Source organism: Ictidomys tridecemlineatus, chromosome 13 (genome assembly GCF_052094955.1).
Source record: "Ictidomys tridecemlineatus isolate mIctTri1 chromosome 13, mIctTri1.hap1, whole genome shotgun sequence".
Classification (NCBI taxonomy): domain Eukaryota; kingdom Metazoa; phylum Chordata; class Mammalia; order Rodentia; family Sciuridae; genus Ictidomys; species Ictidomys tridecemlineatus.
The window spans coordinates 56,105,901-56,133,457 of NC_135489.1; the positions used below are offsets into that span (position 1 = coordinate 56,105,901).

General features: G+C 40.0%; 1 pseudogene; it reads right to left on the reverse strand.

Annotated features, from left to right (window-relative positions):
- Positions 1-7,950: 7,950 nt before the first annotated feature.
- On the reverse strand, positions 7,951-9,158 carry LOC101964602 (cytochrome b-c1 complex subunit 2, mitochondrial pseudogene; annotated as a pseudogene).
- Between the last annotated feature and the right edge of the window lie 18,399 nt (positions 9,159-27,557).

Consider the following 27,557-nt stretch of genomic DNA (forward strand, 5'->3'; position numbering starts at 1 on the left):
AATCTGCCCTTGAAAAGTAAAAAAGAAAATCAAAATTGCCTGCTATCCTAACAGGTATTTTTATTATTCCTTTAGAAATAATAATTCATTTTTTCACATAATATCCCCCAAAATAGTCAACTCTGAACTGTGTTTCTTGGCATATGTTTAAACAGCAATTGTTGTTCTTATTGAATATTCATTATGCACATGTCAGACTATCAGAGACCGAAATATCAGCCATTGTCAGTTCCAGAGCTGTCTGCCCTGAGTTGAGAGGCATATTTATTAGTAAAGACTCAGTTGCAAGTGACAGGGAACCAATTTGAAATGGCTTAGATAGAAAGGCGAATTTACTGGCTCATGCAGCTAAAATGTCAAGGAGAAGTATAGTGGTTTAACTAGGTCTAGAGGCTATATTTCAAATATTTCTCTTTTATTCTTCCCTCTTTCCTTTTCTCTCTCTATCCTTGATGTGGCAAGGCATTACATGAAGACTCAGTCCCCTTGTCCCAGAGCACCTTAGTGATCATCTAGTTTTTCACCCCTATTTCTCAATGATGGTCTTCTTGGAAAGTGAGCAAGGCAAAATGGTTTGGAAGGTGTATTAGTCTTTTTTTTTTCCCTATTGCTATAACAAAATACTTGAGGCTGGAAAACTTATAAAGGAAAAAAGTGTATTTATCTCACAGTCTTAGAGTCTGAACGTCACACAGCATGGCACCATTGTGGTAAGGACTTAGTGGGAGAGGGCATCATGACAGGGTTCATGCAAGAAAGATCAGCTGGAAATTCAGGAAGCTAGGGCAGGGCATTGTCCCATTCCTCATGAATAAAACACTCAGGGTCACTCCAGGGGAACTGGGATGCATGAAATAATCACACAAGAGACAGAGATACCTTTTTCTTTGTGGTCCTGTGGCGGCTCCTCAGATCCTTAAGGGTCCACAGAAAGAGTGAGCAAGCACATGCTGGACCCTTTTATTGAGGAGAAGCCATTTGAATGAGGCAAGGGGTCAGGTTTCAGGGGGCTGAGTCTAGCTTCCTGATGTCTGCTGTCAGCAGGTTGAGTGACATCTAAGAAGGCCACACTCAAAGGCAGAGCAAGAAAAAGGGACATATGAAGGGCATTTCCATGGAACATTCTATCCCAAACAGAGTAAAGGGGTAATATCACAAAGGAACAGGTAAGTGCAGCTGGAGTCATAGGGCAACATGCCTACATCTGAAGACCTGTTCTCAAACTTCCAGGACCACAGCAATGTCCAGGTCACTACAAGATGTAGTAATGGTCAAAACCTCTCTGGCTCAGGGATGGAGAATGTGAATCATTCAGACTGGCTGCCCACAGGGCATACTCTTGCTCTTTTATTACACTCTCAGAAGAACTATTTATGATTCCAGGAGAATGACTGAATCTCTGAGGTTCCTTCCTTTAGGGCAGGAACCCCAGTGACCTAAAGGCCTCCCACTAGACCCCACCTCTTAAAGTTCCCACCACCCCTTAATGTCAACAACTAGGGAACTGGCTTCCAACACATGTACCCGAGGGGACAATAGCAAACCATATCCAAACTAAAGGCAGAGCAGGCAAGGACACTGTCCTCCAGCAGACATGGAAGGGTTTGTGCTGCAAAACCTTTAATCAACATCCAGCTCTGTTCCCAGCGACTTTCCAGGCACAAAGGTTTGCAGATTGATGGGCTGATGGGCTAAGGTTCCCCAGAAGTGGGGCAGAGATTCCATTTCACTGACTTCACATCTTGATTTAAGAAGAGCTATTAGATGTCAAAAACAAATTCCAAACACACCCTTTTTGAAGATTGTGATTTATTCTATTATTTTAAAAAATCCAGTCCATCTCATTATATATTTTTATCATTCATTATATTTAAACACATTCCTTTAGTAGACTTAGAATGCTTTAATTTGATTCCCTTGATAAATATTCATTTCAAGGTGACAGCCAGATGGGCAGTAGGCAGGAAAAAAACAGTTTATCCTTTGAGCAAATTTCTTATTGGTGCATTTCCTTGTATGTTGTCATAAAGGCTAATCCCTCACCACACATTAATTTTATGACTTTGTGAATGCCAAACTCCAATGCACTTTTCAATCTACTCATGGACCGAATCATCTTATTTTTCCTTTGCATAAAAGAAATATCATCTTATATTAGGCATGAATTTATAGCAGGCTTAATATTTAGCTTTTTGGAAGCTTTCTTTCAGGAGGCAAAGTTTGTAAAAGATTAATTCAGCCTTGTGACAGAACATGAAAATTCATATTTCCAACCAATGGGTTTCCAATAGAAGCCTTGCTTTGATTTGTTACGCTGTGTCTTTGTTTATCGGCTGTGTTCAGACTAACTATAATACCAAGTGTCCCATAATCCTCACGCCAGCTTGTCTCCATAGCTCATGTCCATTTTTCATTCTCATTCTGTTCCATCTTTTGAGTAATGATGACAACGGTGATGAATGTAATAGAAGTGATCAGTCAGTGGCACCACAGTCCCAAGGGGACCTCCGGGTGAGTAATGGATCACCCTCCTGTGTACAGATGCTTTGTATGCATCATTGACTCCAGAAGCAGCTCTCAGAGCAGGGGTGTGTGGGTCTAACATTGAATGTTATTTTTTCTTCCTACTCTAATCATGAGGAACGTTTCTTTTGTTTATTGTCCAGCTTCTGGTGCTTACATCATGTGGGCTTCAATAATCTGAACTAAGACACATGAATAGTATTTATTATTAAAAATATGATGCTACCAGGTGCAGTGGCACATACCTGCAGTCCCAGCTGTCTATGAGGCTGAAGCAGGAAGACTGCTTGTGCCCGGGGATTTGGATCTGCCTGAGACACATAGCAAAACCCTTTCCAAAATTATTTTTAAAATGTGATGCTAGGCTAATGACATTGACAAGCACAGCATACCATTGTCCTTAACCTGGCATTTTAAGACTTAGATTAAGTTATGTTATTTTCCATTGAGGCTCAGTGAGCGAGCACACGAACCAGGCCATGGTTTAGACACATCTGAGCAAGGGGGGAGACACAGAAAGACCAAGTTTGACGAAGATCCATACAAGGTTCTTATTAAGGACTTTGAAAGGGACTTATCCTGGTATTATCATTAGAGAAGACTTGACCAGACCAACATAGATTCCTGAGCCACAAATCCAGCATTAAAAATTAAAAATCTATTGATTTTCTCAATACCCTGGTGCAGTCAATATTATCCTTATTTACTGGATTAGGAAAATTGAGATCAGAAAGGTGTAGTGATTTACGTTACAACTCTGATAAGGGATACAGTCTAAATTGGTTTATAAATGTTGTAGCTGTCAAATAGTTACTTTGTTAGGAATTAAAACTGAGAAAATAAAAAATACTCTCTCATGCATTTTAAGATAACAATAATAAATGTATTTCGTCTTAAAAAATACTGGCACCATATTTGAGAGGCCATCTAAAACTTTAGTCCACAAAACTAAAGCACAGGACAGTTTGTTCTTTCAGTATTTCACCTGAACCTCCTCTGATCAATGGCAGCTTGCCTTTAGGGGTTGCTGCTCCTGTTCAATTTCAGAAAGAAGGAGATAGGTACAGAGCCATGTGTACCCCAAGCTCCCGCCCTCATAGCACTCAAACACCCAAATCAGGCTGTTTCCTGAGTATGAGGGTAAAGTACAAGTATGGGTGAAGAGGGTGAACCAGGGGCTGGGGTTGTGGCTCAGTGGTAGAGCACTGGCCTCACACGTGTGAGACCCTGAGTTGGATCCTCAACACCACATAAAAATAAGTGAATAAAATAAAGGTATTGTGTCCAACTACAACTAAAAAACAAATATTAAAAAAAGAGGGTGATCCAGTCTGGAGTTAAAGAGGATTTACATCAGGAAGTAAAATGAGAATGAAAAGATGTAAGAAGGGATGGGAAGAGAACCACCTGAGCCAGTCATAGGCTGATCTCTGGAACAGCTTCTGTTTGAGAGCTGAAGATGGATGAGGCTAAAATGACAAAAAGAGTGGGATTCCCCTGGTGGTGGCCCAGGTCTCGGCAGGCTGCGGTCTCAGTGGACTTCAGGTAATGATTCTCTCTGGTGAAGAAGGGATGGACGTGACACTTAGTCACCAGTCAAGGTCAGGTGGGGGATATAGTTATGAGAAGCAGATTGGCTGGGTTATTGGTCCAGGAAGCAGGGGGGGCTATAGCTGGAAAGGCAGCTAGGGCTGAGTGAACCAGGTCCACCAGCATGGAGCCGTGCTGGGGGCTTAGCCTGCTTGGCTACATCTACTGTGAAGTGTCCATCCAGAATCCTTACTCTGGCCCCCACCAGACGTGTCTATATTTCTTTCCAGGGATCCTGGCCCTACCTCTTCTGCATAAAAACAGCTTCTCTAGGGTATAGAAGCTGCTTAATCAGGAAATGGAGTTGGTGAAACTGTTGTAGCCACCAATGTGACATCTTCAAACTGGTCATTAATAGACGGTAAGCCTAAGCTTATTTTCAAGTTAAGAACAAGGTGTTAGATGCCAAAAACATATTCCTGAGCCACATATGGTCATAGCAAAGCTTTCATGCACCCTTGGAAGTGCACCCAGTTCTGTAAGCACTCAGGTAATTAGGGATTTCAGATTTGCAATGCATGTTTTGACATCTTCTCAGGAAAACGTTTGGAGTTGAGCATAAATAATATCTTAGTTTTGTAAACCTAAACAATTTACATATAACACTCTTACATCATGACTTCATTTGACATTCACAATTATTAATGAAGTAAACACAAATATTCTCATTTCATAGATAAGAACAAACTGGGTTAATCAAATGTCTTGCCTGAGACTTTACAGCTAGGATGTGGCAGGTCAGATCTTTAGAACTCACCCACTGTATTCTCCCTCCCTGGAGATTTTGGTCTCCTTAGGTTAGTGTTTCTTCCCAGAGTATCTCTTCAACCTCAAATTTCATATTTTTGTGTCAATGACTCAATCATGAGATCATGGATCTAAATAGTAGCCCATGTCTTTTATTTTCCCTCATTTTTAAAGTGAAGTGCTTGGCTTAAGTTGTCATTCTTTGAAGCTTCTCTCTCTGTTTTGTTTCACTTTTTTGAGGCATGGTCTCATTATGTTGCCGAGGTTGGTGTCCCATTCATGGGCTCAAGTGATCCTCCTGCCTCAGCCTTCCCAATAGCTGGAAATAAAGGCATGCATTGTCATGGCTCTTTGAGTTTTATTAAGGAAATTCTCACTTCTCCCCTTCATATGGAATCCAGATGACCGTGTCCAGATTCTCTTAAAACCATGGACAGTGAGCAATAGCTGATGTGGGTCTAACAATTGCTTCAAAGTCATTTGTAGCACATGCTCATATATAAGAATTCCTCAAAAATGAATGTGCCTTTGTTTTGGTTTGGGGGGATCAGTCAGACATAGTCAGATTCCCAATATCTTGCTACCTAATATCAGATATTAGATATCCCAATCTTACCAATATCTCTAGCCTGTGACATCATCACTCACACCCACCCCACCTCCAGCTTGTTTTTCTAGTACTCCAAGCTCCAGCCACAAAGCAATTCCCAAGCATCCAGCATGGCTTTGAAGCCAAGGACACACTATGACTATGACCAGGAATGTTCTTTCTTTCCACCTTCTCAGAGGTAACTTGTGCTCGTTCTTCAGCTCTCCCCATAGACAGAAACCCTTCAGGACACCATCTCTGAATCACAAGTCTAGCTTAGTCTCTCTTTTGCATGCTATAGAGCATGTGGGCAAGCACAGATGTTCTGCAGTTAAAAGAACCATGATTGGACTCTCCACACTGGCAAACATAACGTCTCTGGAATTTGATGTCTTTCCTGTAAAATTTGGGTAATATCCATTTCTTTATAATTACTGTTTTAAGAATTGAAGGTGAGAATCTATAAGCACAGAGAACAACTGCCTATAGCATAAGTAGGGGCATAGTGGATACATCTCAATGAGCATTTTTTTTCTTTTTTAGCCTTTGTTGCCAGGAATAGGAGGCTGGATTAGTTATCTGAGTTTCTTCTGTTGGGAATTCATGGCTGTATCTTTGCTCATGTTGACTTCCTACTGTGAAGTGCCCCTTTTCCCCTACTCTACCCACCTCAGGGTCCTGTTTGACATATCCCTACTTCTCCCGTGATGATATTGGCCCCCATTGTGAGTTTTTACCTATTATTCATCTATTAATAACAGTGGGAATCTTCAATTATTAGGCCTACTATGTGCCCCACACTATAATACATGATGAGCATCTGATAGCTATTTAACCCTCCACTGGTCCCAGAAGGGATGAGCTCTGACTATCTCCTCATCCCTAAATAAATGAGGCTTGGGTAAAGTTTCCTTGTCACAAATGAGACAGCTGAGATTTGAATCCTTCCTGACCCCGTGGCACAACCTGCCATCCTTCCTGGTTATCAGGTGCACCATCCTTGTGGGTAAACTCTCTTCTTTCCCCCAAAGAGTAAAAGCACTGTGGTGCTAGAGAAGGACAATCTTATTCTCTAAAGTATAGTGAATGTGAAGCCAGGAGCTCTGGATGCTGTCTAGATGTGACAGATCCAGGGAGATGGAGCAAGAGGAAGGTGACGACTGTGATGGAGGGCCAGGTTCTAGGGGCTATTGCTAGAGTTTCCCTGCTTAAAACTTCTACTGTCTCTATAACTTTGGGGGAAGGGGAAACTGGAAATTCCATTTACCAGTCTAATAACAAAAGATGGATCTGCAAGGGCTTTGAGGTCAAAGTTTATTTGGAAGGGGATTCCAGAGGAATAGATGAGTAAGCCAGGGAAGGGAAGAGAGCCAATCAAAGGCTCTAATGAGCAGATTACTGCTGCAGGCAACCAGGGCTGATCTCATTAGGGATCCTGGGAAACCATTTAGACTGGGGTCAGAAAATTACAGCTGAATCCAGCCTGTTAGTTTTTTTTTTTATTATGACTCTAAAGCAAAAATGCTTTTATATTTTTAAATGATAGAAAAATAATTAAATATTTTATGACATGAAAGTTCTTGAGATTCAAATTTTAGTAGTGATAATGTTTTCTTGTTATAAATCCTTGTCCATTTATTTACATTTCATCTATGCTATCTCTGCTTGTACCCTAAAACTGCTGAACTGAGTAGTTGTGGTGGAGACCAGATGATCCACAATGATTAAAATATTTACTAGGAGGGTGGTGGAAGGAGAGGGTCATCATTATACAAAATACATGTATGAAGATGTGAATTTGGTGTCAACATACCTTATATACAAACAGATATGATAAATGGTGGTATAAACGTGTATTAAGAATTGTATGCAAAAAAATAAGAGAGCTCATATATAATGGCATAATTTGGTGTGAACATACTTTATATACAGAGTTACAAAAATTGTGCTGTGAATGGATAATTATGAACGTAATGCACTCTACTATTGTCATGTATGTAAGATATAAATTTTAATAAGAAAGAAAAAATATATTTACTAGGGGCTAGGGTTGTGGCACAGTGGTAGAGTGCTTGTCTAGCATGTGTGAGGTACTGGGTTCAAGTCTCAGCACCAGATATAAATAAATAAATAAAGATCCATCAAAAACTAATAAAAATATTTTTAAAAAATATTTAGTAACTGGTTCCTCATAGGAAAGATTTAAAATCATGGTTTAGGTCATGTTGCCACATTGTCTCTCCCAAAGGATCCTCTTGAATCATTGCTACAGGGATATTCCCAAAGGCTTTAATTTCCCAATACTTGTAGCCCACTTCTTGTCCAAGCAATCTACAAATACTCTCCAAAAGAGTTCCAAGTCTTTTATTATAGCAGGAAGCAGATTGTATATTTGGAAACCAATAGGATCCAAGGTGATCTATGTAAGGTACAGAGAGCTCTTGATACAGGAGCAATTTCTTCAAATTGGAGAATTCCCACAGCCCATTTTTTATTGGCTGTCAACCATAGTACATTGAGCAATTAGCCTCATGTAAAGACACAGGAAGGAACAAACATCCAAAGACAGTTTGTCTATAAAGAAACCGTCTTGTCAAGATGCTAGTGGCATTTCTGTCCCTCTTGACATGTGGTCCAGCAGCAAGGACATGCTGAAAAACAGTGAATGCATGAGCTTCTGCATTTCCTATAGCAGCACTTTCTGCTACAACAGCAGAATGGACAATATTGTCTCCATTTTGTTCTCAAATTTCACCTCCACCATGTGTGGCCTTTGCACCAGGTAAAAATCAAGCCCACCCTTCTTGTTGAGGAAGTGTTCATCAACCTGCTTTAAAACAGGATGACTCACAGCAAACCCAATCAAAGTCATTCTTGTGCTTGTAAAATGGTTCTGAACAAAGTGATATAACTCTTTTGATGTCACTTTTCCAATTCTATAGTCAGGACAATACAATGAATTAGCTAAGGCATTCTGGTAAACAGCAGCATGCAAATTTTCAATGAGAAGAGCCTGTGGATTCTGAAAAGCCACAGCTTTTTCAATCCTTAGCTGAGACTGAAGGGCAGCTGCTTCCCAACAATAAAATTTTGGTGCTGTGGTGGCATTGAGCAGGAATTCCATTAAAATGTCACCATCATCCTGCAGGCACTCCATTTCCCAGTCACACTTAGTTTACCATCACTTGCTTCAATTCCTTGGGTTATCTTGAAAGATGAAGCACCCTTTGTAGTTAAACTGGATGCAAGACACAGCAAATGAGAGGTTCCTAAATTGTTGGAGCCCTAATATCTACTGCCTGCTTTAATGCACAAACCAATTCTTGATGCAGGAGCATAGTTTACCAGAGAAGCAATTACCAAACCATTTGGTAATTTGGTAAACTCACGGTCCTGAGGATGTAGAGTAACTCCTGCAGGGGCAGTTGTACCTTTAATTTGGGGGACAACTTTGAAGGAATAAAATCTTGAGAAGGACGTGGCTCTAGTCAGTAGCTTCATGGCTCAAGAGTGCTCTGACTCACTGTCAGTGTGGTTTAAAGACAAGCAAGATGGTACCAGGCTGTTTCCAAAGGAAAGCACCAGACATTCAATGTTTCTGCTTTCAATGCTAATTACTCGGATTCTGGGCTCTTTGGAATTTACACTATCTCCCAGGCTGTAATTGCTGTAGATGTGATCAAGGCTGCCTATAATCAAGTAAAAACAATTGCCCAAGGAAACCTTTCCAATGCAGATGTCCAGGCTGCCTAAAAGAAGCTGAAAGCTGGATACCTAATGTCACTGGAGTCTTTTGAAGGTTTCCTAAATGAAGTTGGATCCCAGACTCTAGCTGCTGGTTCTTACACACCACCATTCACACTCCTTCAGCAAATTGACTCAGTGGCCAACACTGATGTCATAAATGATGTGAAGCAATTTGTTTCTGCCCAGAAGTCAACGGCAGCAAGCAGAAACTTGGGGCATACACCTTTTGTTGATGAGTTGTAACACTGAAGCACATGCTGCAGGGGAGAGGGTGGAAAATTTTCTTAGCCCAGAGCAGCAGACATGTGAAAGTCAAAAGTCTATAATTTATCTTGTTCTTTCTCAATCAACTAAAATATCATAAAACATATATGCGGGGACTGGCATTGTAGGTGACACCGAGGTATTACTCTATGGGTTTAGGGACTGGGATAGAATTTCAGTCAGAAATTTCTAATGGGATAGAATTCAGTCAGAAAAAGACAGTCCAGTAGAACAAGACAAAATGAGCAAAGTAGAGAAAACATAAAATCAAAGAAAATGAAATAAGAATGAGCAATACAAATAACGTACACCTTAACTAGGAGTAGTTCTGTCCATAGATTTCTATTAATAGGGAGAAGCATTAGATCAGAGCCTGGTTCACTGTTTTCATCAAGAAGATATTTTCTATAGTTCTGGAGAGAGCAGAAAAATGTTCTTCCTATTTTTCGACACAGGTGGAGAGAGGGAGGAAGCTGTTGGAAGGATAGTTGTAATCTGAATTGCCCTTTCTTAAAAAGGATATTTTTCTTTCCAGGGAGCTCTTGAAGTGCTTTTCTAGATAAGGAATGTGGAGGTTGAAGTGGGGGTGCATGTTTGCTTTTAGTTGCTGTGACAGATACATGAGGAAAAAAAGTTAGAGAAGGAAAGATTCATTCTGTCTTATGGTTTCAGAGGTTTCAGTCCATGGTCAGCTGACTTCAAGATAAAACACTTTAGCAGAAAGACATGGCAGAAGAAAATTGCTCACTTCATGGCAGCCAGGAAGTGGTGGGGGGTGGGGGGCAGGATCAGGGACAAATATAGTCCCAAAGGGTACACCCCAAGTGACCTACTTTCTCCAACCCTGCCACACCTCCTCCCTGTAGTCCATTTTAAGTCTTTTGGGGACATTCCAGATACAAACCATAACATGGTGGGATGTTCATATTGGACTGGGGAAGTGGTTCTATGAACCAGATTTGAAATAGCATTGATATATTGCAACCAATGTTTTATCAAAAGAGTTTGAGCCTTAAAATTCTAGTTAAGTAGTAGATTAGCAGCCAAAGAAATATGCCATCTTCATAATCATAAGAGGGCCTAGAGCCAGTTTCCTTTCCTGTGCAAGCCAGCCCCATGGAATTTTAAAGACAATGTTCCTATTAGGGGTAAAGTGGATTGGGTGCCTCTTCTCTGAAGAAGATCCCAAGCTGACCTTGAGTACCCTGTGGGCACTCTGGAAGTGGTGTAAGATATCTATCTAGTCTCTCCAAACCTGATTCAGAGATAACGACTCTGGGTCTTCAGGAAGGTTGCTTAAGAGATGATCTTTATTCCATCTAATTTTGTTCAAGTAGGTTCTGAGAGCTGGACCTTTTGTATTATATTTCTGTATCCTTTGGGTACAGCATATTTTGCCCATTTGAATGGCTCTTTCTGTGAGCCTCTTGAAGCCCTAGTAGACTCTAATAGGTAACAGGGTGACCTTCTGCTCTTAACTGGGTCCCTGTCCTCTAAGGAGCCAGAGCATGTACATGATCACCAGAAAGCTTTGTTACTCATTTGACTGAAAACAAGAGCCTCATGTGAACATGTATGAAAGAGATGCAGTTGAGATTTGTGAAATGGTTTTTATGTCCCCATCACTTAGACTAGGGGAGCTGACTCTTTCCAGTCAATCATATCTGAACTGTCTAGCTATATAAAGCAAAAAGCTCATACAGCATTTGCTTTTGTAAATAAACATGTTTTAGATAAGGTGGAGCATATTTAAAACTTCTGATATGACAAAATATACCCCCAAAAAATGGAAAGACACATGCCAAACTGGGAAAATTTTTTGTAACAGTTATGACAGAAAAGTATTAATACTGAGAATATTGTAAAGAGCTCCTGGTCAACTGGAAAGAGACAAAAACTTAGTAGGAAAAAATGAACAAGGGGAACAAAAAGGAAAATTAGAGAAGATAAAATGGAAGTGGCCAATAAATATATTAAATAATGCTCATCTTCACTAGGAACCATGGAAATAAAAATATTTTAAAACATGATATCATTTTTACCCAATGTAATGACAAAAAAAATATTTAAACACTTTACATTAATGCTCCAGTGGAGGAAAGGGAAAAGCTCTTCTCAATGTTGCTGGTGGGAGTGTAAATGTACATGACAACATTAGAGGATAATCCGGCAGTATCACAATTAAAATGAGCCTGTCCTCATGGTCAACTATTCTGCTCTAGGTATTTACATCAGAGAAATACTTATGGGGGCAGAGGCTGCCAGTTACCACCACATCTGTTCCTCATTTCTTGTGTTGTAATAAGATCTCCAGATAACCACCAAGGAACTACATTTCCCAGCTTCCCTTAAGGGGAAATGTGAACAAATTTCAGCCAATGAGATGTAATAAGAGACTGCGATTTTTAAAAAAGTTTCCTTATGGGAAAGAATATAAATTTTCTTCCTTTTGTCTTTTTTATCAATGGCCAGTAGAAGAGAAAGGTGATAAGAGAGACATGCATGAGGCGTAGACATGTGAGGGTGGAGAAGATATTAGAGAGATGCATTTACAAGTCAAAGAATCCTGAGAGCCAGCAGAAGCTGGAAGAAGTAAGGATGTCTCCTAGAGGCTTCAGAGAGAGTGCAGCCCTGCCAAGGCTTTGATTTTGGACTCTGTATGAGAATACTTCCATTGTTTTAATATTTCCTTCCAGGAATATGAATATACCATGATGTACTCATTTCATAGGATATTTTTCAGAAGTTGGAAAGGATATGCTCCATTTATATGGGAAGATATTGGCATGGAAAGATCTTGAAGATAATGGTGCTTGATTAAAGCATGTGACAGTTAATATCCATAAAAATACCATTTACACTTATGGAAACCATAAACAAGGCTATGCTTTTTATAGTAATAAATAAATGTATGTAAACATAGAGACACATCTTTTGTGGATCAAGTGAAGAACAATGTTGACCTTTTGGAGGATGGAGAAATAAGAGAATCAGGATTGGGGGAAGTAATCAGAAGAATTAGCTTTTTCACAAGATGAATATTTACATATGAATTGTGTAATAAATGATATAAATACCAACATGGCACTCCAGATCTGGGAGACCAGTGGCAGAGAAGATCTTTGTTTGGGCCTCTGGCTCCAAGGTCTTGGAATATCTTTTGGAGTTACTCACTGCCCTGTCCCACCTGACTCCCCCCAATATGTGCATGTTCTTATCCCAGAAACTGTGACTGTTACCTTGTACAGCAAGAGGGACATTGCAGATGTGATGAAGGATTCTGAGATTTGAATATTATCCTAGATTATCTGGGTGTGTTTGATGATAGGGTTCTATAAGAGAGGGCATGGTCAGGGGAGAAGGTACGTGCCAATGGAAGCAGAGGCTACAGTGATGCACTCTGGAAATGGATGAAAGGGACCAGCTAAAGAATCCAGGTGACCAGGAAGCACTGCAAAAGTCAAGAAAACAGATACTCCCTAAGGACCTCCTGAAGGAACCAGCATTCCACACCTTGAATTTAGGCCAATGAAACAGATTTCAGACTTCTGACATCAAAAGTATAAGAGAATAAAGCTGTGTTGTTTTAAGCCAGTGTGTTTGTTGTAATTTGTTATAGCAGTAACAAGAAATGAACACACTTCTCTGTCCTTACTATCAATGCCTGCTAAACACAGCAAACCTTTGTGAAGAAAGTTCTAAAACTTAGGGGCATATATTTTAAATTAATACGTACTTATCTGTGCTGCTAGAACAAAATAGCACAGAATGGATAATTTGTAAATAATAGAAATTTGTTTCTCATAGTTCCAGGGGCTGGGAGTTCATAATCAAAGCTCAAACAGGTGAGGCTCCATCTCTGATTCCAAGATGATGTCTTGTTGCTGTGTCTTCTGGGAGGGAAGAACATTGTGTCCCTCATGGAAGATCACAAAAGGGTCCAACTAGTTCCCTCTAGTCCTTATATAAGGTTACTCATCACCACCTGAAATCTCTACTTATTACTGTACCCTGTGGATTCAGTTTCAACCTGTACATTCTGGATGGAGGCATCCATTCAAACCATAGTAGTATTTGTCTGAACTTCTGAGTTGCAACATGCTTGCTTCCAATACTGACCTTATTAGAGACAGGCTGGCGTACACAACCAGGTTTAATCATCACTTAACTAGCCTGTGTAAGAAAAACAGGACTCTTCTCTGTTTCCCCTGACACTATCTATCTACACTAAAAACTTCTTAAAAGACAAGATGATACCCATGTAGGATAAGAAAGTTTCTGAATTTCAAAATTTTGCCTGATAAGTCTTGAGATATTACAGAGAGAATGAAGACTTTCCTTCTTCTAAATTTGAATTCTAAGTGTGCTCAGCTATTTGAGTTTTGTTCTGGAAACCACAGCAAGCTAAGGATAAAACTGATATCGTCCATATTACTCCTTGTGATATGCCAGCCAAATAAGAAATTATACAGCCCAGCAATGATTTCCAGATGAATGATTGTTTTAAAACTCAGTCACAAATGTCTAAGGAACTCTCTTCTTATAAACCGAAACTCCATTCTATGTATGGCCTCCCTCATTACCAGAAAATTCCACTGGATGTGAATTCTCATTGGGGAAAAGCTGATATCTCCCTGCAGACTGACCCTGATGTGCTGGGTAAATAGTGGCTGGCCAAGGGCTGTCCACTCATGAAAACTGTCAACACTACTCCCAGAAAATAGAAGAGAAGGAGATGTGTACTGCAGAAGCAGGAGGAATATTTTTGTCTTTACAAAGCATTATCTTAACCCTAAAAAAAAAACAGTTTTCCACAGAAGAGACAGGTGGACAATCTGAAACAAACTCTCTTATTTGAAGTTCTTGAAACTCCTTGTGCAGGAATTCTTTGGATTTATCCATCGGATGACCTGCTGGTGGTGACAAATAGGGATACAGTAACATTATCACTCCATACACCATTTTTCCTCTAAGAATGTGTGGAAAGAAGTGATTTCCAGAGCAAAACTCCTACAGAACATGAATGTGATGAATCATTTTCAGAATGTTTTGGATCATTGAAACAGTCAACTTTTAAGCACAAAGTACAAATTAACTTTATGCCTGCACAAAGGAAGAATCCAGAAGAAAAATCAAAGCTTCCAGATGAACTTACAGAGGAATAATGTGCTTCAGTGGACCACCTCCTGGGGCCAGTTCTCCCTCTGAGATGTTGACCATTTTGAATATAGAGGATTCTCTCAGGTCCACCTTTACACATAGGTTGCCTTTTGGTCAGAGAAAAGAAGGTCATCTTGAAGGCAGAGGGTGTTTTGGTCAACTTCTGTTGCTCTGAGTCCACCCTCAACACATGGAATCCCTGGGGAGATGTGGCTTCTCAAGGTCCAGACTGAAAACCTATTGCTGCACACCCTGAAGATCGGGACACCAGCCCCATCACCCATGGGACTCATCCCGTCATTGGACAGGATTCAATCTGGGAATCATTCCTGATGGGGGAACTCACAGCATTTCTCCATGTGCCTATCCACAACTCTCATTTCCTGATGGGTAGAAGGACTCAGCTCTGGAAGATGAGGACGTGTTAATCAGCTTTCCACTGCTTTAACAAATACCTGAAATACTCATAACTAAGAAAGAGGAAGGCTTACTTTGACTAACTTTTGTAGATTTCAGTTCATGTTTGGTCTTTGGGTCTGTGACAAGGCAGTGCATCATGGTGGGAGCAAACAACAGAGGAAACAGGTCACCTCCTAGAAACCAAGAATCAAAGAGAGAGGAAGGGACCAGGGTCCCAGTACCCCTTTCTCGGGCATGTATCTAATGATCTAACTTCCTCTAGTTAGGCCCGCCTCTTATAGCCTTCACCACCTCCCAGTTGTGCCACATGCTGGGGACCACACCCTGAACACATGGCCTTTGGGGGACATTTCAGTTCCAAACCACAATAATAGAAGAGAAGGTCCAGTGTTGTCTGGTCTTTGAAGAAAAACTGACAAAGTGGAGAACATATCAACCCTCCTCTGACTGACTCCTCTTGTCCTTTAGGTTGAATAAGTCCACCACCATTACCATTAAAGTTAGATCCAGTTGTAGATTAAAGTGATTATGTTAGGAACGACTTGTCTTCCAGACTCCTCCTTATCTATTTGGTTTCCCCAACCACATTTCCTTCCCTTTCCCTCTCACCCTGGTCATAATGAGCAGCTTTGCCTCCAGGAGGAGGAAGCACTGAGTCAGATAGCTCTAGAATGAGGCAAATATCCAAGAGGTAGGAACTTCCATTTTTCTAGACTGTTCCAAATATTACACAAATATGTGTGTGCTCACCTGTATGAAGACTGTGTACACACATGACTGCTATTGTTTGGATGTTGGATGTCTCCCAAAGGCTCACATGTTAAAGCCTTGTTCCTTCAAGTGGTACTATTTGGAACTGGTGGAGCCTATAGGAGGAGCCCAGTGGAAAGTCTTTAGGACATTGTGGGTGTGCCCTTAAAAGGGTTAGTGGAACCCTAGTCCCTTCGTCATTCATTTTTTGCCCCCTGAGATGAGCAGTTTTGCTCTGACACATTTTCTAACCATGATATGCTGCTTTGCCAGAGCCCAAAGCAATGGGGCCAGTTAATCATGAACTGGAATCTCTAAAACTGTGAGCCAAAATAAACCTTTTCTCTTTGAAAGTTAAAGGCTTCAGGTATTTTATTATAGTGATGGAAAGGTAACACAATACCCATGCATATTTTAATCATACCTATATCTGCAAATTGGCATATGTGTCTATATGAGCCCCACCACAATCACTTCTAAAAGCAAAAACAACACAACTAGTAAGCAGGTATACAAATATACCTTCAGGGAGATCAGAGATGAATGAGGAGGGAACAAATTTGACTTTGCCAAACCCATTCTCTGTTTTAATATGCCAAAGCATACACATGTACTGTATTAACATGTACCTGTGCATAATGTATACGTGACACTGTCATCTGGGACAAGTATGTTTCGAATGATGTATCTAAAAGTGGAAGTGGTCTACCTCAGCTGCCATCCAGTGTCAGTGTAAAGTGAGTGATTTCGCTTTTGTACTTGGAAGTTGTGTATCAAGTGTTCTCAGTAGCTCCAAAATGTCTTGTGAGAGAGGTTCAAAGGCAAGTGGAAGAAAAGTCTGTGGCTAAAATAAGTTTAGGAGAGCATATTGTTCTTGGCCACTTCAACAGTATATATCCCAAGCCTCAGTAGTGTGGTCTGTCTCTACCAGCGAGATGGTAGAGGAGAGTGGTAGAGGAGAGTGTGGCCGTGGAGTAGCTCATCAAGACCTCTGGAGACCAAGCAGGAAGCAGGTCAGATTTTATTGTGCAGTTACCATGTACATGTACTTGGGCAGTAGCTAGGCAGACTATAGGCAGCCACCAACACAATTTCTTGCTAACTGTCCTTGCAGCGACCAGTCGAGCAGGGACTGCAACATATGGCCTCACACCCAGGGCTGTGCCTATGGGGTAGGCAGCCTGCTGCTCATGTACCTAGAACAAGGGGAATGGCCTGCCACTCAGATGCCCTTACAGGTGCCCTTAACATATGCCATGCATGCAGTACTCCATGCACCTGTCCCCACACAGTAAGTCTTGTTGTGTCTCTTTGTCAAGTTTATCACTTCTCTGGGATGCTGCCAAATGTATCTGAAAGAGATCTCATACCTTGCTGAACATCATTCACTGATGAGCAGATGTAATACCACATGTAGGTTTTTAGCACCTTCCTTTCTCCACACACGAGGAGACTTTGGGGTTTTGAATGGCAAGTCAGTGTCTTCTCAAGACCAGGCCTTGTTTGGTCTGTGCCCATGAGGGAGATAAGTCCCTGGGATTCCTGGCTCTTCTCAGAGCACAGTGTGTGACAATCTCCTCTATGTAGAAGACAGGAAGGGTGTTGGTGTTTGGTCTTTGAAAGTAATAAGATGAGGACTCAAGAAAACTGGTCGTCTTTTTGTATGTCTGTGTGGTACTGGGGATTGAACCCAGGGCCTCGCAGATAGTATGCAAGCTCTTAACCTCTGAGTTACATCCCCACCTCTCACCCATATTTTTGAGTCATCCTTTTTGAACATTCTCTTGGCTGAAGAGAGCATTGCACTTCTCATCTGAAGTGATTTCTCTAGTATGTATCTCTATTCTTTCAGTGTGCCTCAGTCACTTATTTTATTGAAACCAAGTGTGGTATTTTAAAAAAGAAGATAACTATGTTTTGGTAATAATTTTCTTGAAATGTTAAAGTTTGTTTGATTTTTGGCATTTTTGGTTTGTTTGATTTTTAAAGTTTTTTATTTTAAATTTTCAAAGTAATAATATAATAAAGTTACCCAAAGCTTTTAGAGTTTTCTCTTTTTTATTTAAAATTTCCAAAGTAATAATACAATAAAGTCCCCCCAAATTCATCAACTGCTGGTCCCTTGCCATGTTCTGTCTCCTCTCTCTGTACACACCTCCTTCTTACAGAATCATGGGTAAGTGGGCCCAGGTGCCAGGACAGTCCCTTGGATACAGCCCCAAAGCCCCTATACCCAGGAGCAAGTCAATATTCCAGAATTCCAGAATAGATCTTTTTTCCCTTTTAGTTCAGAATGGAGTTGAAAGTCCACACATTTGCATTTGACTCTTACATTTTGGCCTTGTCCCCTCCTGTGGAATACTCCAGTCATGTCACTGTTCTTCATGACAACAAGTTCTTTGAAGAGTTCCTGCAAAAACATCCTACATTCTTTTCTCATGATTTAAACATTCCCAGGAAGAACACTCTTTGCACAATAGATATTACTCAGCCTTAAAAAAGAATGAAATTATGGCATTTGCAAGTAAATGGATGGAGGTGGAGAATATTATGCTAAGCAAAATAAGCCAATCCCCAAAAACAAAAGGCAAAATGTTTTCTCTTATATGCAGATGGTGATCCATAATGGGGAGGTGGGACTAGAGAAGAATGGAGAAAATTTGGATTGGGCACTGGGGAGTGAGGGGAGAGGAGGAGCTCTGGGAATGGGAAGGATGGTGGATTGAGACTGACATTATTACCCTATGTGCATATATGACTGCACAAATGGTGTGACTCTGTATTGTGTGCAGCCAGAGGAATGAGAATTTGTGTTCCATTTATGTACAATAAGTTGAAATTCATTCTGCTGTCATGCATAACTAATTAGAACAATTTTTTTTTTAAAAAATTAAAAAACAAAGAAAATAGAAACTGGTGGATTTGTGAATTTCTCACTACTTCACAACAGGAACACAGGAAACAGTAGGTGTTTAAAGTCAGAGTAACAAATCAGTAATGCAGGATTCTTCTGCAACTTCCCCCATGCTATTTTCCACAGAGATAATTCTGCAGCCACAATATAAATAGATAGTTGGCCCTCCATACCTTTTGGAGTCCACATTGCAAATTCAACCAACCATGGATAAAAAATATTCAGAAAAAAATTGCATCTGTACTGAACTTGTACACACATTTTTCTTGTCTTTATTCCTTGAAACAATAGATTTTTTCCTAAAAACTATTTACATAGACTTTACATTGTACTAGATATTATAAATAATCTAAAAATCATGGAAAGCATATGGGAAGAGATACAGAGCTTCTATGTAAATACCATGCCATTTTACATAAGGGACTTGAGCATCCAAGGATTCTGATGGGGGATGACTGTATTTACTCATGTGTTCTAATCTATAATCCACATACAAAGTTTTAGTTTTAAAGTATTAGTACCACTAAAAAGAACATATCCAATACCAAAGTTAAGATTCCTTTACCCTTTGTTGTATGTGTCCTTGGAATATATTCCAATAGAGTGTGCTCTCACAGGCTTAATTTTCAGGTTACTTTATGTAATTATTTATTTTATGTTCACATTGGACACTATGGATAATGTTAAAGAACTGTAAATAATTAGTATATTATTAACATTACTCTCTTAAGATAAGTGTAAAAATATTGTGATTAACTCTACTTCCTAGAGAAATAAGGCAGAGGAATAAGAAAACTGGAAATACACACAGAGCCAAGCAATTTCAACAGGTTCTTAGAAGAGAAGTGGTAACTGATTTGGAGAAGAAGAAGCCACAACTCCAAGTGTGTGTCCCAGAATTACAAGTTACAAAAGGAAGTAGCCCACACTCCCTTCCCTGGACATGAGAGGCTCTGGGGCCACAGGTGCAGTGGAGAACAGGCTGAGGCGTGGGGAGAACACAGGGGTCGGGAGCAGATGAAAGTCTTCATATAGAACAGTTGGCCTCACAGCTCCCCCTATTTGCAGATGCCCCAGAAGGCTCTCAGAGCAGCCTCCTTGGGGACCCTACACTGTCCCCTAGCTAAAGACACCTGGCCTGGATCTTTTCTCCTGAACCCTTCAGGAACTATTCTTGATCCTTCTCTTCTATGTTCTGTGTTCCAGGAGGTAAGTTATACACACACAGTGTCCCTTGGGAATTCTCCTTCTGGCTTCTGGGTAGGTTCTGCTGGATTGGCAATGCATTGGGTGATGATCCCAGACTGCAGCAGACAGAGGCTGTCATATTTATTGTCCCTTTTCTTCATGCCAGACTGTAGTTTGGCAATGGCTTCATTCCCCTGCGATGGCAATGGTTCCTGTTAAGGAGCCCCTCTCCCAGGGCTGGGAGCTTTTAGGAGAGTCCCAAACTTTGGACTCTTTTATTTTCATACTTCATGTGGTAGTGGCTCCCAGCTGTTGCCAGTCTCACCTGAGCACTCACCCTCTACTGTTAGTCTTTATAGGACAGGGACAGGCCGTTATATGAAGAGGCTGTGGGAGAGTCTGAGCATGACATCTATTTCCTGCATGGACAGAGGTGCACACAGCCTCCAAAGACCAATAATGGTCAGTGCCCTGGCAAACTCAGTTCCACACTCAAAAAATAAAAGATTCATCTTTCCCTGGTCATTGAACCATAAGCAAAAGTATCACACAGGCAGACATCAACGTGTGGCTGACCATATGCTCAATTTTTTCCTGTCTTAAATTTGAATGGACAACTGAGGATACAACTGAGGAAGACCACCATATATAGACAAAAATAAACAAACAAAAAAGTGAGGAATAAGGGGAAACAGAAACTATTGATGTAAAACTTCAAAATAAAAAACAATATTCTCAGAGATGTTCAAAATGATACTGAATCCATAAATCAAACATAACAACATAATCTTGTTCTTTTAATTTTTGATATGAAGTCAAATGTATTATTCTTCAAAAAATATTCACTGCCTCTTGTTGAGGGAACATTGTATTTGCCTACAGACTTGCTCATGTGTCTTGGTTTGGCCACTGAACTGTGAGCACAAGTATCAGACTAGGCTGACATCGATGCGTGGTTGGCCATGTGCTCATTTTTTTTTCCCTTGCAGGAGACCAGCAATGTTCCACGTATGGATTATGCAATCAACCTGGGTCTCTGTGTGACAATATGCAGAGCAGAGCCACAGTTGACCTGTAATAGATGTATAGTTTGAACTGGCAGAAAAAAATCTTTGCTGTTTCAAGTCACTGAGATTTCAGTGTTGTGACCAAAATATATATTAGCCTATGCTGAATGATACAATATTCAACATTTCAAAATTTTAAAAATGCATTAAAAGATCTGAGAGAGAAAGAAAAAATTCAACAAAACCTCTTGGAAAGTTGAATAGATAAGTTAAAAAACAGACAAGAGAAAAAAAAGAAATTCAACCAAAATAAAAATACCAACATCCTAATAATATGTTTTAGAAGTGAGAGAACATAGAAAATTATTGGGAAAAATTATTCAAGAAAAACAAAACATGAACCTCAATTGAAGGATGTAGGGTTCTAGAATTAACATCCATTATCAGCCAAGCACCATCAAAAAATGTCTAACACCAAAGCACATTCTCAAGGAATTTCTTATTACCCAGTTCTGAACAGTTCTATAAGATTATGTAGGGGGAAAATGGTTACACTAAAAAGGAACAAAAATTCACTGAAAAGAATGGTATCAGGAATTTCAATGATAACAGAATAAAGGTCTTCAGAATTCTAAGAGAGATTGATAGCCAAACTATCAATAACATATGAGAAGAATAGGATATTTTCACTCATGCAAAAGCCTATAATATTATTTTTTGAAATGTCTTTCCAATAAAAGTCTTTGAGAATGCTCTCCCATAAAATGAAGTTATAAACCAAGAAAGATAAAAGACATTGAACAGAAAACAATGTATCTAACCTAAGACAGCACTGAAGACAAGACACAGAATGCTGTCTCTACTCATCTGTGTAGCAACCAGTCCACACTGGAGTAGAGATTTGAAGGGCTGAAGGGTGCAATCATGACTATTGCTAAATGTATACTAAATGATATACACTCATGCACTGCATATGTTTCACTGAATGACAAACCACTTATCACAGTAGTCCCATAAGATTATATTACCTTGTGACATCATAGGTGACATCTTAGTCTGTGTACATATGTTATGATGTTCACACTGTGATAGTAGGAGCAAATGTGACTCCATTTTGTTTTATGACTTCATCCTGTAAAACAACCATGCCAAGTAGAAGAGTCATGACTGGAGCAAGATGTTCTTTTCCTTTTGCTATAGAAACCTTTAAGAACACGGAACTACCTAATGGGGTATTGTTTTTGTAACTAGGGTAACAGGGCTCTGTTTCTGTGACTGGGGTGACTGGGCTAACTGTGATTGGTCAGGCTTCCCTCTGCTTAACTGCACTGTCCTGCTTCTGTAACCTGGCTTGCTTGCATTGGCTAGACCCCCTGAACATCCCTTTTTCGGTTTTCAGGCTTATAAGGAGTGCCCTTGCAATTGTTCAGGGCTGATCAGGGGAACAGTTTTATGTTCTGGTCAGCCGCCACCGGTGTGCTTCAATAAAGGCTTGATTCGATTATATGTGAGTGGTCTGGAAGTCAGTTTATAAAACCCTGGGACGAAGCTTTAACTATAACAACACAATGATGAAATCACCTATTGATGCATTTCTCAGAATGTCCCATCATGAATAACACATGACTTTAGTATAAAAGCCCCCTGTGCATTTCCATCTTGATAGGATGGCATGACAAAGGTTTAAATCTGCCCCAGGAAAGACAACACAGAAATGTCCATATATACAGAAAATATCATATTTGAAGTAGGGCCATCAGATAAAATTTAAGATGCCCAGTTAAATTTGAATATTGAATAAACAATGAATATTATATTCAATGCAATATTTGGGAAAAATAACTAATTATTTATATCTGAAATTCAAATTTAACTAACAACATGCATTTATATTTGTTAAATCTTGCAACCCTACTTGGAGGTGACAAAGTATGTGAAAATTAGTGGTTTTTTTTGCAAAAATTTACATGATGGCCTGAGCACACACAGAAAAGGAAAGCAACAGCCCCTCCAAGCTCATATTTCATAGTTTGCATGGTGTGCCCTGCTGTAGTGAGATGTGGCACCTGGTTAAATTACTAGGAGGCACTGATGCTGGTGAAGGTGGCTTATCACCCAAGGAAGTCACTGGCAGAGAGCAGCCTGTGTCTGCCCTTCAGGCACCAATGGAGCTGAGGGCAACTCCAGACCATATGTACAGTTCAGATACTTCAACAATTTTATCCTAACACCAAATATCCACCATCACTCTGTTTCTTCCTGTGCCACACTCTCCCTAGCCCCACCCCAAGGCAACACTGTTCTAACTCCGAGGTAGAATTCATGTTTATAATTATTTTAGCAAATGGATCTGAAAATATTACAGTATTTTGATTTAAGGGATTTAAAAACTTCATTCCATTCCCTCTGCAGCCAACTATGCTGTGATTTTGTTGAACACATTTAAAGAGCTCCCACTCACCACTGAGTAAATGTTAGTGACACATTTCTCTGGGGCACAGAAATAAGTTTTCCTCCCCCTCCTACAGAGTGAAAGGAACACTTCCTTGGGTGCAAAGACAGGTGAATTCTCCTTCTTACCCTTTTTCAAAAATCTCTGCTCAAACCCAGCAGACTTCTCTTTCCCACCACCAACTGTGACTGCTAAAAAGTAAGCTTTCCAGTGTCATTTATTCAACAAGAATTTATCAAGTGCCTATGTTGTGCCAGGCTCTGGAGACTCCAGTATGTCTTGGGGCTGCCAGGGACATGGTGAGATGCTGAGCCCTGCCAAAGCAAGCAGTCTCAGCTGAGGGGACTCAGCAGACTGTCCCACTCCAGCCCTTATTGTTGAAGAGACTGCTGTTCAGAGACCCCAGAAAGCCTGCTCAAGGCCTGACGCTGGCTGGCAGCTAAACCAGGACTGACCCTCTGTGTATTAGACCTGAACCTTGGCATTTCTGGATTTCTTACATTGCTTTCTTCTTTCTCTCCTGGGCCACTCCAGCCCCACCACTGGCTTGCCTTTTCCTTTCAGACTTTAACAAAATGCTACACATCAAGAGGACTGAATTTCTGAGTAGGCACTGAGGAGCCTGCTGCTGTCCCCCATGGAATGTATCTTGGTAACATGAGTTAGGAAGTATTCAGTAATGGGGCTCTACCCTAATGACATTTTCTAACCCTCATCACCTCCCAAAGGCCCCAACTCTACACACTGCAGTCTGTTTCCAGCCTCTTACTACCACAAAATGGGAATTCAACTCATGAATCCATGCAAGACACACTCCAGCCACTTCCCAACCAGAGCTCTCCCAGAGACCAGTGTGTGGCCTGTGAGCTGTGTCTCCTTGTGAGTCACAGTGAGCATCATCCAACACAGCAAGCCTTCTCCTCATGTCACATGGTTCCTCTTGAATCTCCCAAGTAAATATTCTCCCTTCAATTACTGGAAGCAGCTCTTCTTTTCAGAGGATCCAGTTGAGAGATCACTACTATCAGATCTCAAAACCCAGTTTGCCAGTGTCTCAGGGCACACCCTTCATGCCTCTCTTGCCCATGAATTTAGTTAGTAATTTTTTAAAAATTATTGAGCACTTATAACCCTCCAATTCTCCTTCCCTGCCTTATTTTCTACATGGCACTTATTACCATATAAATTATTTTGTTCATTCTCCCCATACCCCACCCCATATCCTGCCAGCTAATGTAAGCTTCTGGGTTTTGTTCAATGCTATTTCCTCAGCACAGTGAGCAGTGCCTGCCACAGAGTGGGAACACTGCTTGGTGAATGAATAAATGCTACACACTAAAAATGAGAAGAATCAACAAAACAGACTGTCTTCCTTCAGCAGAAGATCTGGCTGCCTCATGCCATGTCCTCTACCCTGCAGATCCCTTCTGCATCTGGCCCTGGGTCTGCTCATTCTAAATAGATTCATTCCAGTATGTTCTTCTCATGGCATCTGCTTGCACCAAGGATGGACTTTCCTTGCCCTATAGCTCTCTTTAAATATGAACCTCTCCTCCAGCCCATGTTTGCTCCTGACTTGTCAGAAATGTATCTATTTCCTTCTGGAATCTAAGATCAGGTGTTTCTAATCCTACTTCTGGTCAGAATATTTCCTACTTGAGCCCTGTGGATGAGACTGTTGTTTGTCTCTCCATCATTGCATTCTACCATCACTATGGTAGAACAAAACAAATAATATTTACAGTCCAGTGATCCACAAAGAATTTTGTCAGGAATTTTGTAAATCATTGTTAACCACTGGCAGCCTGAAATTGACCTCAGTAGTAGTATTTATACCACACAAAATAGCAAATGCTACAATTGGGACTCCTTCCTTCCCTCTTTCCTTCCCATCCCCTCTTTCTCGCTGGGTTGTGAGGTGGGATGGATAAGGCTGGTTTAGCACACCAGGGTGAATATGCTGGACTACATTTACCAGTGTCCTTTGCACTAAGAAATGGCTAAGGAGTCAATGAGATTTAAGAGAAATGTTAGTGGGACTTCCAGAAGATTCTCTTAGAAAAGAGAATTCCCATATCTCAATATTGATGCCTGAAATATGAATACAATGATTGGAATCCCAGCTGTCATTTTTGATCATAAAGTCAAGGAGAACTGGATGGAGCTTGGCCCCTAATGATTTACAAAGTCCTTAATTCCCAGGCTGAGGATATAGCTCAGTTGGTAGAGTGCTTGCCTCACATGTACAAGGCCCTGCGTTCAATCCAAGCACCACAAAAAAAAAGAAAAAAAAGAAAGGCCTTAGTTCCCTAACTCCAGTGCACAAATAAACTACCCTTTCGAAGTAATTTTTTTTTTAATTTGGGAGTTTTCTATTAAGAAGTGGCATCTAATCCTAACCGATACAGGTCCCTGCTGAATTTATCACCAAGCAATACCAGTTTCCCGTGCAATATTATTAATGTCCCCTGGGCAACATGGCTCACAAACATTATTGCTCATGCTCTTAATCTGTGGCCTACAGTTGCCAACTTCCTTACCTTCTCTTGAAGCAGCCACTAGTGTTCTCTTTCTTAATTTTGACATTTGGCATATGATAAAGTCTACCTCATGCCCTGCATCCTCTTAGAAATGTCTCTTTCAGTTCAGCCTCTTTTAGTTTTCACCTGCTACAGCAACTGGCTGGTGCCTTCTGCCATTGTTATTTTCATGGTGGAAACTGAGCTAAGACTGTTCTCCAGGAGTAGGAGGGAAGATTTGGCAGGGGCGATCAGCTCCACCTAAAGATGACCAGGAATGGACAATGTATTTGTTAAAGAGAGAAAATGATCATGTCAGTGATCACCATTTCCTATGGAAATTAACAGCCTGTACTATTTGGGGACCAGATCACACACTGTGTGTTCCTACTTTTAAATGATGTTTTAGCGTAAGAGAAATTTAATCTATTTATAAGGTGATTCAGAGATTGATTTGTTTTTCCAGAAGTAACTTAATTAACCAGCTGTTAGGCATCATCTGTGTAATCTCTAAATTAACAAAATAAGTCCTATGAAAAAAAAATTGCCAATTTCATTACTGAATAATCACTTATTTCATGCCCAAAGACTTACGGAGCGTGACAATGTGTCACTCCTGGAAAGTGGTTTCTGAAAATCCATATTTAATGCCTTTTTATTACTTATTATTCTTAGAGAAATAACAGAGACACATGGCTCTTTTGTTCTTGTTGATTAGGGTAATTTAATCTTCTGGTCAGTTATACATTTTTTAATATTTTAATGAAATGAAAATGAAGATGATCTATCTGTGTGAGTCTAAGCAGAAATGGCAGTATTTTGTTTCAAATGTAGCATATCAAAAACTATGCATTTAAAACCAGAGTGGAGGCTTACAGTCAAAAAGATAATTAGCTCTACTTTGGCAGATTTTGTAAGCAACTGAAGTGTCTTTTAGGTACTGCTCAACTACATTCACTCCTTTTAGATGCTGCTTGATTATGTTCATCTTATTCATGCCTTGCTATGATGTACCTGGCTGTGTAACATGTAGTTTAATTAAGGTCATTTCTCTTTCTCAGGGCAAGTAAATCTCCAAGAAACTGCCAAGTTCATAAATCACCACTCCCTTCTACTCTCCAACACTATAATATAATCTCCTGAGCTAAAATTGAGATGCCTTTGTAAAAAGAAGTGAACAAATATATGTTTTGAAGAAAAAAACTGTTTTTCTATTTCTAGTTTTACCTCTTTAGCAGAATTTTGCATAGAAATAATTTTTATTTTTAAACTTTCTTCTAGAGATAATAATATCTGCTTATAAATCATTATTTGGGCCCTGAAGTTATTTTTTAAGTAACTAGCATCTAAAACTGTATTTTTAGAACTAAAATTACAAATTTCTAGTGTTCAGTTTTTTCCATTTTTATGAATTCTTTCACTTACACTTAAGATTTTAAAAGTTCTATGAACATTGAGTTTAATATAAAAGTATAATGGAAAAACATTTTTAGAAATGTAATGAAAATAAAGTAGCAGTTAAGGCTATAACTTACTCATACTCGACAAAATTGAAATTTTGGCTTAGTGGATTCACTCACTATAATGAGCAGCAACTGTTTAGCAAGATATGTTTTAGTATCACTATTTTCTCCAAACCAAACAGATTCTCACTTTATCTTTGTGGGTAATGATTCTGCTGAGGGCC